Source organism: Mytilus galloprovincialis, chromosome 8, assembly GCF_965363235.1.
Source record: "Mytilus galloprovincialis chromosome 8, xbMytGall1.hap1.1, whole genome shotgun sequence".
Taxonomy (NCBI): domain Eukaryota; kingdom Metazoa; phylum Mollusca; class Bivalvia; order Mytilida; family Mytilidae; genus Mytilus; species Mytilus galloprovincialis.
In genome coordinates this window covers 73,498,989-73,521,437 of record NC_134845.1, presented here as the reverse complement: position 1 = coordinate 73,521,437, position 22,449 = coordinate 73,498,989, and the positions used below count along the sequence as shown (strand labels likewise).

At 33.3% G+C, this 22,449-nt stretch overlaps 1 pseudogene; it reads right to left on the bottom strand.

Annotated features, from left to right (window-relative positions):
- The window catches only part of LOC143042533 (SWI/SNF-related matrix-associated actin-dependent regulator of chromatin subfamily A member 5-like), a 50,743-nt pseudogene that overhangs the window by 23,766 nt on the left and 4,528 nt on the right, over positions 1-22,449 (bottom strand).

The following is a 22,449-nucleotide window of genomic DNA, read 5'->3' as shown; positions in this document are numbered from 1 at the left end:
TGAATATCAAAATATAATAAATTAAATCATTTTAATTCTAACACAGCATCGAAACTGATGGACAAAATTCTAAATCCTTGAAATGAACCAAGCTTCAAACACCTGGTTACATAGAATTGCTATTAAATACAAATTAAATCTAACAGAAATCAAAAATATAAAAACCTTTCTTTTCTATCTTTTTTTTGATTGTTTTTCATTTTTTCCAATGACCTTCGATATCTTCAATGGACATGATGGCAGCTTGCTTTTTCTAGTGTCAATTCCTGTTTGTATAAAGTGGGAAAAAACCTCGCTCTGTATAAGAAGGAATTCAAATCTCTTCTTTCTATCTGTTCCCTGTAAAAGAATAAAATGTGAATCAATCTTCAATACATGTATACAATGCAAGACATTTAAATTTACATAAGAATCAATCTTAAATACATTATACAATGCAAGACATGTGATACCCTTAACATTTCATTCTTTCAAAACATCTGCATGCTACAGCCAAGGAAAACCCAAATATTACTCATTCCTACTGTATGTTACACAATGCGGTGGGATATATACATGATATATAGTGACTGAGAACATAAGAAAATTCACTTCTGAAAAATTTGAGAAAATCAAAGAATAAAACAATGTTGATGACGATACAATTCATAATTTATTCTGTTAATTCTAACACCATTTCATTTTTAATAATTCCTTTGAATATTTCCCCCTGAACTTCTCTAATCTCAGACATGTGACAGAGTTGTCAAGCCACAACTGGAGATTAGGAAATTTTCAGCTGGAGTTTGGGCCTCATAACTGGAGATTTTTTATCTACATTTTTTTTTCAACGTACACAATGTGTTTTTTTTGTGTTTAAACTGCATATTTTTCCTTTTTTGTTGATGATTCTACACCTTTAAACACCTCCATAGCCATTTTTACTTGATAGAAATAAAAGATAAGGGGTTTTCAAATATTTATTTATTATATATATATATAGTGCAATAATATATTTATAGTTCAAGATAAATTGATCAGCCTTCATATAAAGTTGGTAAAAAGTATCTCTGCTTAAGGCCAGGATTTTTTAATTTGTTGGTGTAAGGATCCGCCGATCCAATTTTGCCGATTTCAAGAAAGAAAAAAAATTTGACTTTTTATGCTTTTTTATTCCCGCCGACCCTAACAAATGCATTATCCCTGAAAAATAGTTAAAATATTCTTTTTTTTAGGAAATGTAATGCAGTAATCACTAACACATATGACAACACTTTCTAATAAACAGCTGCGCCATGAGCGCATGATACGCCCGACGTCTTGTGTGGAAGTTTTATGCAATAATCATAAATAGTTTCTGAGGAAGTTTTAAGCAATAACCATTTATTGTTTTTGAGACACGGCGGGACATGTGAAACCCCCCCCCACCCTGTTTTTTTTTACAAATATCACTAAAATAAAATTTTGAATCAAACCAAAAAGTATACAGATCTTTAAATTAGTATAACAAAGAAGTGTGTACAGTTTCAAGCAATAACCATAAATTGTTTTTGAGATACGGCGCGACATGTAAAAAAAAACCTCCCCTTTTTTACAAAATACTCAATAACTCAAAAATTAAATTTTGAGTCATCACCAAAAAGTATACAGATCTTAAGATTAATATAACAAAGAAGTGTGTAAAGTTTTAAGCAATAATCATAAATCGTTTTTGAGATACGGCACGACATGTAAAAAAGACCCTCCCCCTTTTTTACAAAAATGAAATTTTGAATCATCACCAAAAAGTATACAGATCTTTAGATTAATATAACAAAGAAGTGTGTAAAATTTTAAGCAATAATCATAAATAGTTTTTGAAATACGGCGCGACATGTAAAAAAACCTCCCCCTTTTTTACAAAATACTCAAAAACTCAAAAATGAAATTTTGAATCATCACCAAAAAGAATACAAATATTAAGATTAATATAACTAAGAAGTGTGTATAGTTTTAAGCAATAATCAAGAAACGTTTTTGAGATACGGTGCGACATGTGAAAAAAAACACACCCCTGTTTTAGTTACAAAGTGCCGTAACTCAAAAAGTTTAAATCTTATTTTCACCAAAAAGTATACAGATCATTTGACCATCATAAGAAACAACTATACTAAGTTTCATGAAATTTGGATAAGTCGTTCTCAAGTTACGGTGCGACATGTTTACGCCGGACAGACGGACGGACAGACAGACAGACAGACAGACAGACGGACACCGGACATTTGTATACCATAATACGTCCCGTCAAAATTTATATCTGACCTTGAAATGTCGTTTGCGCAAATAATTTTGCGGAACGAAACCAGTGTTTAAAACCAATTACACAATAAGTTCGTTTCCCTTATTTGTCATCAGTCCGTAAGATGCATCATCTCATAGAAATAGACTTGTCCAAATGTGGACAGGTGGAAGACATCAAGTTAAAGTACTGAATATTAACAAATCAATTGGAATTTTCTTGTTTCATAGATAATAAAAAAATATCGTCCATTTGGATATAGTCAAAGAGCTGATTGCTCTGAGGTGGAAGAAGGAGAATAAAAGGTAACTTGAATTACCATAAAAGCAGCCCCACTAACCCAGCCTGCTTTGTTACATTATCGTTATGACATAATTTTTTTAAAGTACATGGATTTACCATCTGTACAATCATTTTCTATTTTTAGTGGACCTTGAAAATTAGGTAAAATCTTTAATTTGGCAGTAAAATTAGAAAGATCATATCATAAGGAACACATGTGTACGAAGTTTCAAGTTGATTGGATTTCAACTTCATCAAAAACTACCTCAACCATAAACTTTAACCTGCAGCAGGACAGACAGACAGACCAGAAAACATAAACTTTTAAAGTTCCCAAAGGGGGTTTTTAGTGCGCGACAACAATTTTAAAGGTTACAATTTTTAACGAAGTATTTTGTGCGATCTGGATTGTCTAGAAAAAGTGTCATATTTGTATGATGAGCTTACATGCCTTTTTCTTAAGTCTGTTTGCATGATTCTAGCTATTAAATCAGTAGAAAAGATGAACATGTAGCTAGCAGACCAGGAATTATTTTCTTGTGTAAGGATATTAAATGCTTGTTGAAATTTTCAATTTTGAATCATTCACAAAGATTGACCTTTAACAGGTTGGGAACAACACTCCAAATGAGGGTTACTCATTGGAAGAAAATTACATTAACCCACTGTAAAAATGAGCACCTTTAAATTCATATTATTTGATGAAACTTTTCCCCAAGAACTATGCATCTATCAAGTATTAAATGGTCAAAACATGTCAAAAGAATTCTTTATTAATTTGACCCCTCATTTTATAGTAAAGTTGTTCCAAAAATAATGAATTTTCCCACTTACGAGTTAAATAAAACTCTTGAAAATTTTTCTTTCTTTTCTTTTTCAACAGTAAAATGATCCCTTGTTTTAGGGACAGTCCCTCATTTAAGGGTTTAAGGGACATCACTCATAATGGGGGGGGGGGGGGGGCAACCTCTTTGTTAGTCTTTGCGAAAAAAAGAATAGTATATTGTGTTTTAAATGATTTAAAAATTTGAATAAATTCAAAAATAACATATGTTACAACAAGTATTATGTCAATAAGTGAAAATAAAACTACTATTTATTATCTTTATGGTAGTACTGCATCATTGAATTTTGTCAACCAGCATGGTTTTATCCTTAAGCTGTATAGGAACCTCCTTGCAGATGAAACTTCACCCATCTAATTAAAAACCGATCTCTCATCGCTCCTGTTTTCTGATATGTCACGCGACATATGGCCCAAGAACACAGTTATTTCGTAGTGCATTTCTTTTAGACAATAAATTCAAATTAAAAAAATCCCACCTGCTCTTTCTCAAAAAGATTTTTACAGTGTAGTGTACTACCAGTGAGACAAATAATATCAAAATTATAGAAACTTCTACCAGCTCTACCTCAAAATATTGACAATTCTGTGTTAAGGGGGTGTAAAATTCAGTTTGACAGCTTCAGACGGGATAAAATTTGACCTTTTTGAACTGGACCAAATCACTACTTAACATAGAGATTAAGCACCCAAATTTTTTTGACATGTAATTACATCCCCCTACTGAATATTTCATGCATTTGATATCAAGAACTTAATTGGGAAAGTGTATCAAATAAAACATGCAAGTTATACTATTTACACTAGGGACTATATTCTTAGACAACGAAAACCAAAGGATGATAACTGTGTCCTTGGACCATATCAGAAAACGGGAGCGATGAGAGATTGGTTTTTAATTAGATTGAAACTTCACCTGCCATGTTCACGATTTAACAACTAGATGAAAACCACACAAGTTCAAAATCTAGCATGTTAGAATAATCTTCAGAGAAAATGCTTTTAATTGGCTTATTAATTTAATCATGAGAAACACAGAATTTGATTGGCTGAACACGATTGTCTTACTTTGGGAACAAAATAAGGATCAATCATATTTTTGTGATGATTTTCACAAAATTGTGTTTTAGAGGTTTTTTAATGATACCCTTAATATTAATATTTTTTAATAAATGATGCAAGGACATATTATTATATGTCCTTGATAAGAGTAAAGAGAATGAACACAGGGCAAATGTACTATATGGGCAAAAGAACTCAAGACGAACAGACCAAGGGCGAACATGTTAACAGGGCGAGTCGACCCGATACCAAATTCATGCATGCGTACTACAAATATCTACATTAAAAACAACTGGTTACAAGTAAATAAATAACGTTCATGTAGAAGAGATGAAATCTAATAATTTACATAAATAAAAGGGTATATATATACGATAGTGATTGTTTTTCAATCCTAATTTACAAATTGAATGATTCGAATGCTTAATCATGTGTTAAAAACGGTGTCAAGAATCGAAAGTTGTTATGAAATTGTAATACACAGAAACGGATGCGGCATACAGATGTGGTAACAGTTCAATGATTTTACAGCCGGCACCATAGGCCTTCAGAAGACTTGAAGTCTTCTTCCACCAAAAAACGGGAATGCGTGACAACAGTTTAACCCGATATTCTTGTTTTTCCAGTGGATGAGTCTATTACGTTTTTGACACAAGTGTTGAAAGCTATTTTCGTACGACGTTTTTAAATTTTTTTTCTTTATCAGTTTTCATGCTTGAAGATCATTATTCACCAAGTTTTCTTGAATTGATTAAGAGCTACGTGAATCTGTTTTTCTTGTTTGTGTAATTTCTTCTTTGACCCTGCACCCCCCCTTTTTTTTACGGGAAATTATTAGACAATGTCATGCGATGTTTATGACAGCTGAGCAATAACATTTCATCGAACTAAAATTGAAGAAATGATGACAAAATAGCATAACAAACATTTTGTTTAACAAAGGTGAAATATATATTTATTTTGCATATTTTTCTGTCTTGAAAGATCTTTTTTTTCCGCAACCGACCGACCCGACTTTTTCAAGGGGAAAATCCGTAAACCAACAAATTAAAAAATCCTGGCCTAAGCTACATTGTCAATTTTGGTACCACTACTGAACAGTGGTGTTGAATTGATATAGTTGAGAGCTTCCTGGTGGATAGCTGTCTCCATATGACTCCTGCCAGAAAAATTACATGAATGTAATCTAGCTTCCTACATATACTGATAATTGCATAGGAAGATCCAGGGGTGCCATGCCCTAGCCCCCCCTTTTTTTTCGTGGGAAAGATTTGGTTGATTATATAGGGAATTAATAAGGCATGACTGAAGTGGGCCCCCCTTAAGTCAGTCAGTGGATCCCCTTTAGGTCAGTCAGCGGGCTCCACCCCCCTTATATAGAGTTCTAGATCTGGCACTGAATTGGCATGTTCCAGAGAGGCATAAACATGATAAAGCCTTTAGAAAAATAAATTGAAGTGTGTTCTCAGGAATTCATTCACATAACAACATTTAAAACCAATTTGTACCAAGCTTCTATAGCCTGCTGTACTCATGATCATTTGTTATGTAAGGAGGAAAATAATAATGCTAAATGGAAATTTTCATTTTGTTTGACTCTTTACCAGAACGTTTTCTTGTGTTTTATATCCTGCTGTTGGTAAGTCGTTCACCGGACATTTTTTAAATATTTTTTCTGTACTTAGCTTTGATTTTTTATTACCATGTATTGTCAAGCTTGGTTACTCATTATTATTTCTCAGTCACTCAATGTATGATATTGTTCCATACTATAGCTGCTGACCTTGTTTGTTTTACATTAAAATTGGCGTCAAAATCATGTGATGCTTTGAATCATTCTACCCAATCAAATTGCTCTAATTTGTCAATTAGGTGCGTTTTTTAGTTTTTGGCAATTATATTATTTGTTTGTGTGATATTGCTTTGAATTAGTTGCAATAATTTGGGGGTTTATTTAACAGGAAACCTCATTTTGAGCCTCGCCATTCAACATCAACGGAACCTTGTTATTATACCTACAGTCATGATGGTCAGAATATTGATCTTTTCATATTGAATCATTTTTTTTTCTATGAAAAATAAATGTAAATCGTTTTTTATTTACCTACTCTATATTCCTGAACAAAATTATGGCATGATTATATTTTTTTCATATAGTTTTCCTTTCATCTTGGATAGGTTTTTTTTTTTAGGAAAATTGCTTAAAAGTTGATATTCATAAAAATACGATTTGCTTGACCTGTTTTGTCTGCCACAAAAGATTGATGACGCTGAATGGAATATACACAAAGCAGTGAAGGCCGCCAGTGGGATTTTGTGAAGTTCTGAAATGTTTTTAGGCATTCAGAAGTTAGGTATGAAAAGGCCATTAGAAATTGGCATTTTTGAGCCACAATTGAGAATAACAATGAAAACACATCTTAAGAAATGTTTTTATATTCAAAAGTGTAGAAAAAACGTATTCTGCATAAGTGGTATTCTGCACTAATTTTGTACACTGGTAGTAGCGTAGTTAGGCAGCAACCATTTGATTTTCTGGGGGGGGGGGGCTATGGTTTTTTTTTCTGTGCAAACTTTTTTTTCTACGGCGAAAAACAATCTATTTTTTTCGCGACAAGTTGAAAACAATTTTTTTCTTTCAATTTTAGCATTACATATAGTGGTGTAATAGATGTGCCTTGATGTGTCTAGGTTAATTCCCCTTAATTTGGACAGATTAATTATTTAGTATTTAAATGTTTATTTTAAGTTTAATTTTATTTAAACACAGTAAGATAAAAGTAAGGATTGTTAATTTAACTGTTTTAGTATTTAACTTTCGATGTTTTTATAATGTTTTATGAATATTTATTTATTCAACTTTTTTTCAGTACCGTTTCTACGGAAGCGTATAGGGGCCTTATATTAGTTAGTTAACAATGCTTAAGAAAACTTAATTAATACAATACCATGCACTATAATGCATTAAATTGTTTTAATTTAGATAATTTACTCACTTATAAGATATTTAACTCCTTTATTTCTGGCAATATTAATTCTTACTAATTTTATGGATGTTAAGTTAAATATCTTTAGTTTTTAGAATTTGTTAAGTTGCATTAAATAAAACACTTTAATGTTAAGGAAACTTAATTAAGGAGTTTTCATCAATTATACTGTTTTAAATTGTTTTAATTAAGTTCATTTACTAACTTATGATAGATAAATCCAACTTAGTTAAGTCATTTTATTTTTTATATTTATCTAAAATGTATAAATTTAAAAGCTTTATTTTTAATATGGCATAACTAAAGCTAGTTAACTGAAATGGTATATATACAGCGAAACTTTCCCACGCATCCACTGTCGATATCTTATATGATTTCTGAAAATAAGAGATAACAAGCCAAAATCAAAAATTTTAATCATGACCTTGACCTTTAACCTTGACCTCATTTTCATTTTTTTGGACCAAGGACCTCAAATCAAACGACCCTAGACCTCTATCACTTATGGTTTTCCAGTTAAAAATGCATATCACTTATGTCAAATATAAAAGGGGAAATAACTCTCATATGGAGTCTCCGGATAGCTTCGGTCAAAATTAATCAACACATCCTGAGGATATCACGAACAATTTGGTAAAATAAATTTGTCGGTTTCTTATACGGTTGCAAAGATTAAGCGATAACAAGAAAAACAGTGTTCGGAGAGATATCTTTTACATGGAAAAGATTTTTGTTACGCGATGTCAGTTTCAAAAGCGTATTAGTTGTTCGATATCATATACGATATGTCTAAGCCACATCTTGCGAAACAAAAAACAGCGAAGGAACAAAAAATTGGCGGAAGAAAAAAAATAATAATCAGAACAAACCAATAGGTCTTTGAACCGAAAAGGTTGAAAGACCTAATTATATCAATACAACTCGTGTGATTACACTATCATATGTTAGACGTTATTTATAGTACTTGCAAAGCAGTTTTTCAAAATCGAATCATATTTGTTTTGTGATTAGTATTATAATGACAAAATTGACATATGTTACTCACAAATAAATGATAACCACCTTTTAAAAAGAGCTCATCCTGAAATAATGTGTACGAAAAAATAAACCTAGAAAAGGGGGTCCTGTTCGATTGTTTAGTTTTTGGGTGTTGCTCCACAACGATAACGGAAAACGGAACGGAATACGGAACGGAAACGGAAAACGGAACTGAAAGAATTTACATCTTTTCTTTTTGGTAACTTTATCTATATAGGAATGTTTTATATAGTATACTTAGTAACACAGTCATGTTAACAAGAAAATAAAGTATAAGAATAAATTTAGAATAAAGGATGTTAAAGCATAAATTATTTAAATCAGTAGGGGATGATTGAGACTGTGTGTTTTTGAAATATTTGATAAGCTTTCATGCGATTTAGAATAGTCTGTTCGATTTTTCTCTTTTACATAATAATGTTGGATAAATGTCAATAAGATAGTAACCCAACGACACAAAAAGAACTTTACATACGGCCTAAAAGGTGGACTTTGGCCTCGATTCGATAGAAAGGTTGTTAAGTAATACATTTGTTGGTAAATGTTTTTCATCGTTTTTTTCTTTGTTTCTTTTTTACTTGCCTTGAATCAAGATTAGTGATGTGATGTATTTTGTTGCATTGTTCTGAATTGTTGATATTATTCTTTGATATAATGGAAAGAAAACGTAAAAGAAACCTAATGGGGCAATGCTGTATGGACAACAACCGATAAGGAAACCCGGGAATTAGAATAGAAACTCGAATACACTTTATATTTATGTAAAATTGACAGAATCACTCTCTATACAAAGCCTTTCTCACCCAATTACAATACTGAAGTTTGCAGTTTGGTATTAACGCAAAAAAAAAGCATAACAATTCCTAGAAATTAAAATCAATAAATACGAATTAAAGCGAAAAAAGTGGCGGGAATTTAGTAGCCTACATGGATATTATACGTTTTGCAAGATGCCCTTACCCAGTTAGTCTTAGTCATGTCTAGGGTTTTCAAAATCATATTGTCAAAACTGCTTTGTATATCATGCCGCTTAATTCTTCTCAGAAAATTCAATCCATTTCAAGAAGCCGTGATCACTGAATTCGATTTCATAGTATTACAATTGAAAATAGTGTCACTCATTCAGTTTGTTGTTTTACGATATAGTTGAAAACATTAAAAGATAGGCGAAAGATACCCGTAAAAGGGACATTCAAACTCAAAAGTCGAAAATAAACTGACAACGCCATGACTAAAAAAAAAGACACAAAAAAAAAACAGATGACAGACAAACGGATAAACAATTGAACAAAAAACTGGGAGTTATCTCTGTTGCTCCGCATTGGTACACATATCCAGCTTCACGTGTGACATCCGTTAACATAGCTCATTATAGACGGCCGTACGGTAACCAATAGTTGTTAATTGCTGTGTCATTTTTGGTCTCTTGTGGACAGTTGTCTCATTGGCAATCATACCACATCTTCTTTTTTATAATTAATTTATATTCATTCACACTAAAGGAATGTTGAAATGTGAAAGTTGCTTTCTATTTGTATTGGTAGTTTTTAAAGATTTTGATGCTATGTCAAGACAACTGAAAACTCGATGGTTATTTTTATGACGGAAATTATTTTTATTTTACACTTCGCATCATTTACAGATCGTATGGATGTTTCTACTGGCCAAACACCCGATTATCCAAGATATCATTTACTTAACAATACCTGACCCATAACAGTTTCTTGATATACCACAGAATCAACGGCCTGTTTGACCTGTTTGATGTTGTCCAATTTACCACGACTCTTTGCTTGCGGAAGCATAGAAATGAGTAAACCCAACATGCATTGTGTTTTCATGCCAAAAAATTGCCTCCGTTGAAATTCTGCAAACACCCCATAGAGCAAATTACATGGATGATTAATATTGACCATTTGGTATATGGCTGTGTTCTAAGCGACACGTACATGAAGGTCATAAATTAATTCCTTCAATGAAATCAAATATTTAGCTACTAATGACTGCCGTAGGGGGTCGACCGGAATTTTTAGCGAGGATTTCTTGGCATGTATCTGGTTTCATGTAACTGTTTAATTTCGATTTAAGTAGTATATATGTGGCTTTTTCAAAATATAACATGACGGTAAATATCCTTATCGATGTGTTTGCGCAATCATTGATGACAACACATTGTCATAGTTGCAACTGCAATATTTATGAAAAGCATTGATAATATTCTAATAATCAAGCCGGTTACGCACTATGTTGGAGCATACTATATATGTTAGAGAATCTTGCAGAGAATGCATGTTTCAGATGCTTATCGAGCTTTTCTCTTCATTTGGCGTCCGTCGTCTGTTTTCGTCTTTATGAACTTTTGCAAATATCTTCTCTGAAACTACTGGGCCAATTTTACCGAACACAGTCATGTCTTTTAGAAAGTCGTCTGACAGTTTTGGTTTAACTTGGCAAAAATTATCATCGGTGTATCTAGTTTGAAAAGTATGTTGGATAACCCTGCCTGCCAGCCAAGATAGCCAGCATGGCTAAAATTAAAACATAGGAATTAAATGCAAGTCCTGTCTATTGAAAACCACTATGAATAGCGATGTTATGTATTTCCAAAACTGTTTGCTTTTTACTTTGATATCTAGCTTCTATCCTATTGTCAGCAATAATTGTTGTGTGATTTCGTTACTGGTTTTTGTAGTTCTTTCCATTTCCCCCTTAAATTCTGTCCATATAATTTTTTTCTTTCCGTTTCCGTTTCCGTTCCGTTTTCCGTTTCCGCCGTTTAGCAACACCCTTAGTTTTTGACAAAAAAAATTTGTTATTAATGTGAGCATTTTCGGCATTAAACAATGTCTGTTAGGAATCGAATTCATCCAAATCATATTTATAAATACATATTATAAAATATTCATACTTGTAAAGGTATGCATTTTTCTATCGGGAATTCTTAAAATTGAATCTGTAATTTGATTTATAAATTAACATACCACAGACAGAAAACATAAATCAGGTTAACCGTAAATAGTTAAAATCGAATAGTACCGCGCATTGATATAGTTTCTTTGTTCACTTTCATTTTTGGGAATGACTTTATTTTTACAATAGAAATTACATTTTAATTAGTTAAAATAAACTGTAGCATAGCTATTTTAATAGTTTTTATAGCCTCGCCTTGACGGAGTCAAAAAGCGAGACAAAGGTATGCTGTTTCCGGCGTCGGCGACGACGTCAACAATGTATTAGTTTGTGATTAGGTCTAGTTTATGGTGAACCACAAGTGGTAGGTCAATCATATTTGTTATGCAGTTGTATCAGCATCGGCACATCTCATTTCCATGGAGATTATTTGGCCTTGTCCCCTCAGTAATGGTCTATTGGCTTCGAAACTTTTGCTTATTTAACATGTATTAGTTTGTGATTAGGTCAGTTTATGGGGAACCACAAGTGGTAGGTCAATGATACTTGGTATGCAGTTGTATAAGCATTGGCAAATCTCATTTTCATGGAGATAATTTGGCTCCGCCCCCTTAGATGGCGTCTGGACTAAAATGCACACGAAACGAACCTATATATTATCTACCCCATGCTCTGTAAACTGTTTATTTTAGACTTTTGATAGTTTGGATAAATGTTTTACATTGTTATAAATAAAATATGAGAATTTGAGTAAAATCGGTGATCATGAATTTGACAGCTAGTGCCCCTTTAAAGCTCGATGCGACAGAAACAAAATCGTCACCGAGAAAAAATCAAATTAACTCGAACAAGCAAAAGTCTGTATAAATAAATTTTTCAAAAATTTATCAGAATTGAGTGACCAGCAGCAAGAATGCAACTGCCAAACAGAGCTTGAAAACATGAAGGAAAGAGTGCTCGACCTTCAGTGCCGCTCCATGAAAAACAATTTTGTTTTACCGGACTTTATAATGTCAGAGATGAAAACACCGAAGAACTTCTCCGGTGCTTTCTTTACAATGAACTAGGCATTGACTATAAAATAGATTTCGGGAACGTTCACAGGTTTGGACGATATCAAGGAGGCGGAAGATCCATAGTAGCACGTTTCCTATATCATTGTGACCTACAGTACGTTTTAGATAATGCATACAGGCTACGGAACACACGATACGGCATTAAGCAATAATTCCCCAAAGAAATAGAGGACAGGAGACGAAAGCTATATCCTATTATGTTGGGTTTATTTGAAAGGGTGAAAAAATGCCGAACAATATAAATTGCTATCTTAGACTTGCATTACTGGTGGTAATTTTTACAACCTTTGAAAACCAATTTTTAGAGGCATTTTTCAGTTCAACCTGAAAAATTGGAAAATAATCTATTATTTTACAGAATGAATATAACATGTATAAATAGGTGTTTATTCTCTTAAAAACCGTCTAATTGATTACATAAAACAAGCTTAACATTTTATCTAAACCTTTTCTTAATAACCCAAAATTTCTTTTGAAAATGGTAACAGGATAGACAAAATATTGTACCACCGATCAAAAAATGTTTCAAGATATTCTTGTATGACATCATTAAGATTGCATCTTTTAATATGTTGTTCTTAAAGTACTGTTTGTTTTGATTTGCTTATGTAGAGGATTGTTTGAATAAGTAACTTTTAATAAATTTTTCATTTTCAAAATTCTACATTTTTTTCAAATGACCCATATAAGTAACATTATACTTTTGATATACACAAAAGTAACAGCAACAATAAAATACCTGAGTTGAACACACACATACCTATATAAGATAAGATAAGATAAGATAAGATAAGAATTTTATTAATCTAATCAAGAACCCATAAAGGGCATCATTTTACAACACAATATGATTGGAAAAAGCAAAACAGAAAACTAATACATACTTTAACGTTATGAACAGGATCAGAGCCTAACACAACATGTGTTTTATATAACTATTATATTAAATCTTATAACAATAAAATACTAAATTACTTCATATATTTTGTTTACATCTGGATCTTATTTCTAACCCTTTAATAATGTAATTTCCTAGGCACATGAGAGTTGGTAAATGCTCATTTGTGAACAGCCAGAAATATTTCTTATCATTAGGTAGTTCTTTAAAATTAGTACAAAAATTTATAACTTTATCAAATAATAATTTCCTCTATTCATCATATAATGGACAATTTACTGTAAAATGGGTCTCATCTTCAATAGAATTTGATCCATGTGATAAGCAGTGATGACATAGACGTTGAGTTCTCTCTATGTATTTTTTATTATATCTATCTTTCTCAATTTTAAGATCATGAGCACTTATTCTCATTTTACATATAGCTCTTCTTATACTAAAATCTTTAATTGATAAATAGGCCTCCTTTACAAAGTCAGTCTTGAGGTTGAAATAATTCTCTTATATATATACAAGTAAAACTAACTAAGAGTCCCCTGTCCTCAGTTCTAAAGACTGTTTTATTTCACTTGGTTTATATTAAAAGGATTTAGTAGGACTACTAGTTTTTCAGTATCAGACAGATTTGGAAACATAGGACTATATATTGCCATGTCATTAAAAAGTTTTAAAGTCGTAAAACATTATTAATTTGACAGTAGAGGAGAAAGTGATTTTCATCTTCTAAGGTTTTACAAGTTGGACATGTTCTATTGTCTCGAGGTATTTTTAGATATCTGCCCTTCTCAATGATCAAATTATGGTCTCTAATTCTAATTTTTGTAAATAAACGTCTAGATTCAAAATTTGGATATCCTAGATAAAATTCTTGGTCTTGTTTGACATTAATATTTTTGTAAAGAAAAAGTTTGTTATTTTCGTTCAAACTTGTTATTTTATTTTACAGTAATTCTGAATGAAAGTTGCTTGTAATATTCTTAATCCAAGTCTTAAGTTATCATTATTCATTTATTGTGTTGAATCTGTGATAACAGTGCTCATTGTTGAAGGCCATACGGTGACCTATAGTTGTTAATGTCTGTGTCATTTTGGTCTCTTGTGGACAGTTGTCTCATTGGCAATCATACCACATCTTCTTTTTTTATATTTACAAGTATAAATTCCTTGTGAATCAAGATGTTTACTTATTGTATAGCTTTCTTTTAGTAATGGGTTTATGTTTTCAGTATTTAATCTAGCCCAATAAAGAATTGCTTGTGTTTTTATATATTTTTCTATTGGTTGTCTCTTACGTTCAGCTTTAACACCTAAATTAGCAGATGTTTTAATAAAACAATGATTATAGACATTTTCAAAACGTGCATAACAATATTTCAAAACTGTGCTTCCGTCGTTATTATGGTTATGAACAAAAATATTTTTCCCAAATTCAAATGAAAGTCGCAAATTGCTAGCAATTTCAACAACTCCTTTTTTAAAAACAACATAACATTTCTTGAAAATATAACTAATTGATCATTTAGTGCCCAAGTGGGTTTCAGCGAGGAACACTAGATCTATATTTTCTATATTTAAAAAAAAAGGGTCTTATTTTTTTTTTGTTTTTTTCATTTTTTTTTAGACCACCCACTTCCCAGAAGCCCATTTAAATGGAAGATAAATCACCACAAAACTCATTTTATAGAATAAAAGAGTGTCTCTAATTCTATCTTATAATTTTTTGAATAGTATATGATTGAACAACTTGTTTTAATGATTGCAGATATTAATAAAAGAAATTGAATATATGAGATACTGGCTATCCTAACTCAGTATCTTTATACTACAAAATTTTAGGGTTTAAGCTACAGGTGATTGTGATATAAGAGTAATAATACTGTAAATATTTTCACAACTGATAGAACAATGTTTCATCATAAACAAACAGATATTTATATAATTATATATAATATATATATATAAATGAGTTGTAGCTAGCATACTACATACACACACACACAAATGTATCCATAGTTTATGGTTGTTAGAGTTTCACAAGAAGTGGTGATTGCTGTCATCAATTTGGTATAATTATTAGATTGTTGGATTGCTGTTTGCATGATAGCCTCAGTTATTGTTTTTTACAATACGAGAAAAGTGGTCCACTAAAATTTTTTTTTGACGTACTACATGTAGCGGTAGGTGTATTTGTACGCTCATGCACATCCTGGTGTATGGTGGATTTGATAGATGTTAGGGAATCATCAAGCTTAGATGAATGAAACTGTGTTGTCGTAAACATCTTTTAAAATTTGATCTAGGCCAAACTGTTCCTCAACTGTAGCATGTGTAGCATTATCAATCAGCTTGGCTAAGATTTGTATCAGAACAGGAAAGTGAGAATGAACAAAGGTCATGTATTTAGATCCCTGGACCCTGATTGTCCCGGTTTTAACAAAGAATGTTATGTTGAACTGCAATACTTGTTCCTTATCCAATATTTCGATGAGGAACAAACATATATGTGTATAAGCAGTTACATTTATTTCATGTTTGAAGCGGTGCAAATATAGAATTTTACCAAAAAAGCATTGTAGCAAAGGGGAAGAATAATTGTGGTCTTGTGAAACTGGCATACTACGGGGTGAAAGGATCAACATTGAACTGGATAAAGGACTTTCTAAGCAGTAGAGCCCAGTCAGTTGTTCTAGAAGGACATACATCATCTCCTTTAGATGTAATATCAGGAGTTCCACAAGGAACAGTCTTAGGTCCTCTACTATTCCTGACATATATCAATGACATGCCAGATTGTACATCATCAGATGTAAGGTTGTTTGCGGACGATAGCCTGGTGTACAGAAAAATTAGAAATCCTGATGATGCTGCAACTCTACAGAGAGACCTCACTGCTCTGGAAGAGTGGGAACACAAGTGGCAGATGTGTTTCCATCCAGAAAAGTGCGCAGTCATGAGGATATCTAACAAGCGCAACACCCTGCAAACAACATACACCTTGCACGGACACCAACTAGAAGTTGTTGATAGCGGAAAGTACCTTGGAGTTACCGTTAGTCAAGACCTACAGTGGAATAAGCACATTAATAACAGGAAAAGCAACCAGGACCCTCGGTTTTCTCCGCAGAAACCTGGGCCGATGCAAACCATCTGTTAAAAACACAGCCTATTGTGCACTCATCAGACCATCGATTGAGTACGCTGCCACAGTGTGGGACCCCCATCAAACCACCTTGATCAAAGACTTCGACCGGGTACAGCGTAAAGCAGCACGATTTGTCTACAACCAGTACACAGACACTTCCCCAGGATGCGTCACTGGACTATTAGACCAACTCCAGTGGGATCCTCTACAGTATAGACGAATTAAACAGCGACTCGTACTATGCTACAAGATACAGAACCAACTAGTGGAGATACAACCCGCTATCTACTACACATCTGGGGACAACAGAACAAGGGGTGGCCACAGACTAAGACAGATAAGAGCTACTAAGGAAGTATACAAAAACTCCTTCTTCCCACGCTCTATAAGAGACTGGAACCATCTGCCAGACACAGTAGCAGCTGCACCAACACTCGAGGAGTTCAGGGCCAGATTAGCCAGTGTGCCCTGGACCCAAATGCAGCCTAACTAGACATCAGCTTTCCAAATTGTACAGTGTATATAGTTTTAATTATTTTGTTAATATTCACTTTTAATCAATGGAGAAGCCTCCTGTAATGTTTTACCGAGCGGAGTTAGTAAATCATTCAAATATGAGGTCAACCCCTTAACGGAAGAAGGAGGCCAGAAACGCAAAAATAATGGAGTTTAACAGAAAAGAAAAAAATAATGGACTTTGCAAAAAAAGGGAGAGACCTTTTGATGCCTTTTCTGAAATTCTCCAGACATAAAATCTTTTACAAAAGTTCATCCTACAAGTTTAAAATGCCCGCGATTTTGCGAGTGTTCTGGTAATAATTTATTTTAGAAAATAAGACCTGCTGAATCTAAGGATATTGCAAACTTTATTTCCGCATCTGGGACAATATCCCTAACGCGCCTCCGATTGAGGTTGTAAACAAAAAATCTCTGTGTAGTGATATCGGACATGTTTCAATTTTTAACAGGTAACTGAGCTTAACAAAGTATAGAACCTTAGAATAAAAATGGAGTTATTATATGTATTCAAAGTATTAAATTTTCAAAGAAATAATTGTGTGAAAAAAGGGACTTTTTACCATGAAGAGCCGTATCACGAAAAGATTTTCGGGGTATACTAATTTACAGAAAAATGAATCACACTTCGTACCCCGAAAATTTAACCACATATGCAAAAATGTCTCACCTTCGAAACAAGCCATCATACATATTCAAGTTTACGATACGGACTGAGCAACAGAGGAAAACGTTACCATTACCGCCTATGGAGAAACAATTACGCATATTGCCCCATCTGTACCTAATGCTCAAATGTATATAATTTTAAATGAAAACAGGAATCCGCCTACAGTTCTTTTTCTTTTCATAAACAAGAAACGCACGTGTTTTAAAGATGCTTAAAATATGCGTGGCTGCACTATTTCACATGCATTGTCTATTCAACTTCACTGGACGGAATTCAATGCAAATTTTCCGTTGTGTTCGCTACAGACGACAACACGGGACAATTTGTGAAATCAACCGTTTAGAATTGGGTAAAGAAAATGGTAAATGTTAATCTCACAACAACAAAAAATACCATCTAGCAGCCTTATTAAGACCACAAGACGTTACCACCACCCAAAATTATTGTTTTTCATAAATCTTCGGTAGCCAGTCAGAGCAGTCCAAGTCAATAATATTGTATTATTGAATGGGTGTTTTTATAATGGCCCTGTTATATGTCCAAGGTCTGTAATAATACACCTTATCGTTATTTGTCCGCCATTACTAGATATCACACAGGTTCCAGTAAAAATTTGACGTAATAGCACAAAATATCTGACGCCACAATGGAAAAGTGATTGTTGTACATGCGTCAAAAGTTCAAGCGGCCGGGTCAGCCGGGATTAGCGATAAGGTGTATGGTAGAAGAAGTCTGTAATGGCCAGAGGCAACGCCGAGGGCCATTACAGACATTCGAGGCCATTATTACTGACCGAGGACACATAACTGGGCCATTATAAAAACTCCGATTTCTTAATACATTTATTAACCAACTGAACAAAAGTGTAACTATGTGTTGCTGCCAACTTGATGTACTCTCTACTCTTTTAATGACAGGTTAGTTTGAAAAAAATAATTTGTACTTCACACCATAAAGCTTTTAATATACCAAATATCCAAGATATTAAGTTAACAGAAGTTATGTGTTGAAAAACAGGATGAGCAGTGATCCCTATATTTGAAAATCGGCGGCCATGTTAAATTTATTATATTTGATATAAACACTGTTTTTCTGTAATGGCCCTATTTTTCTGTAATGGCACCTGTTTTTCTGTAATGGCCCTATATTAATGCCCAGTTTGTCTGTTACAGTATTAAGCCCAGTTAGGGTTTATAATAAACAATAATTTTTGGCAATAATGTACTTAGTTGGTTAATAATAAATCTTGATTTATATTGTTGACAGTGAAACGTTTTCAGTATTGCACATGCTGATTTATCCGTATTATGGCTTATTTGCTCATATCATTTAATAAAAGAACATAGATATTAGACAAGAACTGGAATCGTTTTGTGACGAAGATGAATTTCACATGCAAAGAACTACAAACAGATTTATAAAGTAGTCCAAACGCTTGAATGATAAACAAGATCCTGATTTTCAGACTCAATTGATGTAAACAATGATTACGCGTACGGCTGTGTGTGCAACCATTTGTTTTAAACATCATATCCATGCAAGGCAAAGAGACGAATCTTGGAAATAAAAATTCGTTTTCCCGTAAGTTAATAACAACCATTGTTTTTTTTAAAATAGTGTTCAGTAAAAAAAACTTTTGCCAAAAGATTACACAAATAAATTGAAGATATAATGCAAATGGTCAATGTACTATTAAAAATAAAACATGTATAAAACGTAACTTGAACTCGACAACCCTCACGGCTGGTAATCTACACACGCAGAACATTTGGTTCTGCAATGAAAACCGTGAGAGGATTTTCCGGTTGTGCTTGAGTGGAGCAATTGTCACCGCTTCGAAAGGTATATACATTTCTAAATCGCAATTTTCTTATTCGACTGATCAAATATTGAAAATCGGAGAATGCTATGCTGTGGTGAATACTTGAACAAAAAGATACATGTATCATTTACTGTTGTACGTGGAGTTGAACTCCTACAAAATCAGTTGCCGCACGAGAATTTGCCTAAAAAAGTGACATTTAAATTTTAAAATGGTTTTAATTACAGACCCTCAAGTTCAAATTTACTTTTTATTCGGTCAATGGGTATGAATGTCGTTTTGGGCGGCGTGTACGCTGTCCGGTGTAGATCGACATCTTAATAAATCTAAAAACCTCATATTTTCATTATGACATGCGTGAGGGGATCGGTTCTGATTGAGGACATCGTGAATGCGTGAGGGGACGTAAAATCATAATATTATAGCCAAACTATGAGTATTTGAAAGTTGCCTAAATGTGGTCAGATTGTTCATGAAAAAAACACATTTGTGTGCATAAACTGAGGGAAACACATCAAATATAAGAGGAAAACTACGACACAACAGCAACACAAAATTAAACTTTAACACACACAGAAACGAATTACAATTTAACAATGGCCATTTTCCGGAATTGGCACAGGACATTTTAAGAAAAAATGGTGGGATGAACCCGGTTTTGTGGCATGCCAAACCTCCCGCTTCTACGGCAATGGTAAATATATCAGTTATATACAACATTACATGACAGGACTACAATACAAATAAATGATAGAACATATAGGACAGAGAAACACTCCAATTATAGCTAACAAAAGGTACCAGGTTTAAAAAAACACTTATACGTCAGACGCGTCTTTCGTCAACACAAGGCTTACCAGTGACGCTCAGATGAAAAAAGTTCGAAAGCCAAGACAAGTACATTGAGGACCAAAAGTTCCAATAAGTTGTGTCTAATGCGGCTAGGTTTTCTGTCTGGAATAAGAACATCCTTGTTATTTCGAATAATTCATAATTTTGCAAACAGTGATGTTTTATAAAATGACTATAAAATAGATATACATGATAAAATCGAAGTGATGACTAACTACACAATAAAAACGGATACATAAAATTACCTAAACCAGCACATAAAAATTTACAGCCAAGTTAGCCAAAACCATAAACGCACAAAGTGACGTAATATATGAATTTCTTAACCAATATCCCAAAAAATAGGATAGACAGATTCAGGATTAGATTTACTGATATAACATTTATCAATAACAATGAAAATTACAATATTAATTAATATCAAATTGTGGTAGTAAACAATACCGATTATTTGCCCAAAACCACGAATTTGGACACATATTTGAAATTTATTGGTTAGACTTTTATTCATAAAAAGAAAACATGGTCATTTCATGTTATTTCAAAATCCTATCTCATAATTTTTATTTATGCACACAAATTTGTTTTTTTCATAAACAATCTAACCATATTAAGGCAACTTTCAACGACTGATAGCTTGTATACAAAGATATGATTTCAAGTCCCCTCACGGATTAACGATGTCCTCAATCAGAACCAATCCCCTCACGCATGACAAAATGAAAATATGAGGTTTTTTGATTTATTAAGATGTCTATCAACACCGGACAGCGTCCACGCCGCCCAAAACGACATTCATTCCCATTGACCGAATAAAAAGTAAATTTGAACTTGAGGGTCTGTAATTAAAACCATTTTAAAATTTAAATGTCACTTTTTTAGGCAAATTCTCGTGCGGCAACTGATTTTGTAGGAGTTCAACTCCACGTACAACAGTAAATGATACATGTATCTTTTTGTTCAAGTATTCACCACAGCATAGCATTCTCCGATTTTCAATATTTGATCAGTCGAATAAGAAAATTGCGATTTAGAAATGTATATACCTTTCGAAGCGGTGACAATTGCTCCACTCAAGCACAACCGGAAAATCCTCTCACGGTTTTCATTGCAGAACCAAATGTTCTGCGTGTGTAGATTACCAGCCGTGACCCTTACGATGTAACATTTTGAAAATACATCGACTGCATGAGATATTAATGTTGCGGGAAATGGCATGCAACGTTAACACAACTGATCAACATGAACTGCTGATAGACACTGGGGAAATCAATTATGATCAATAATTGGTCAAATTTTCTGGTAGTGATTGACAGGTATGAATAAATGGTGAGGCTCTTGTTGGGACGGAATTTAGAAAAGTAGGAAGTTGTAAGCTTATTTTCAATGGAATTGCAAGAATCGAACACTTATAACCTTTTAAGATAAACGTAATGAAGTGTATTTTTTTCTTTTTTTCTTTTATAGAAATAACTTCCTTCTCTGATTGTCGACCCGAACGGCAGTCAGAATCCTTGTATTAAATATGTCGCGATCGTTTAATTTTCTCCATCATTCTGATTGATTATAGATTATAACGCATTATAACAGTGCAATACAACCAATCAGCGTCAACGATACAAATGTTCCAAAAATGAAGAAAACTATTTCAATTGACCCAGGGCAATCTCTATCCAGAGTTGCCAGTCCATACTCCCCCCTATACGGAGAGTATGGATCGATAACTCTGGATAGAGATTGGAACTAGGGTGATGAAGGAGTGTGCAACGGAGGCACTCCTGGTTTTCCGCATCTTCGCTAGCCAAAGGTTACGATCCAATTCCCTAGAGAAGGGAAGTGGATCGTAACTCTTGGCTAGCGGAGATGGGTTTTCCGAGGATGTCAATAAATAGGCTAAAAATCAAAGACGAGATCGTTTTTTTTAATAGAAGCTAAGCAAAAATGGTGTGCAACATCAAATATATGAGATGACGATATAAGGTTTTAGCCTCATCAGGCGTTTGTACTACATCAAAGTCTTCAATGGTCAGTCCTGTAACCAAGGATACCAATTGCCTAAACTCATGTGAAACTCCACGGTGAAGCGTTTGTTC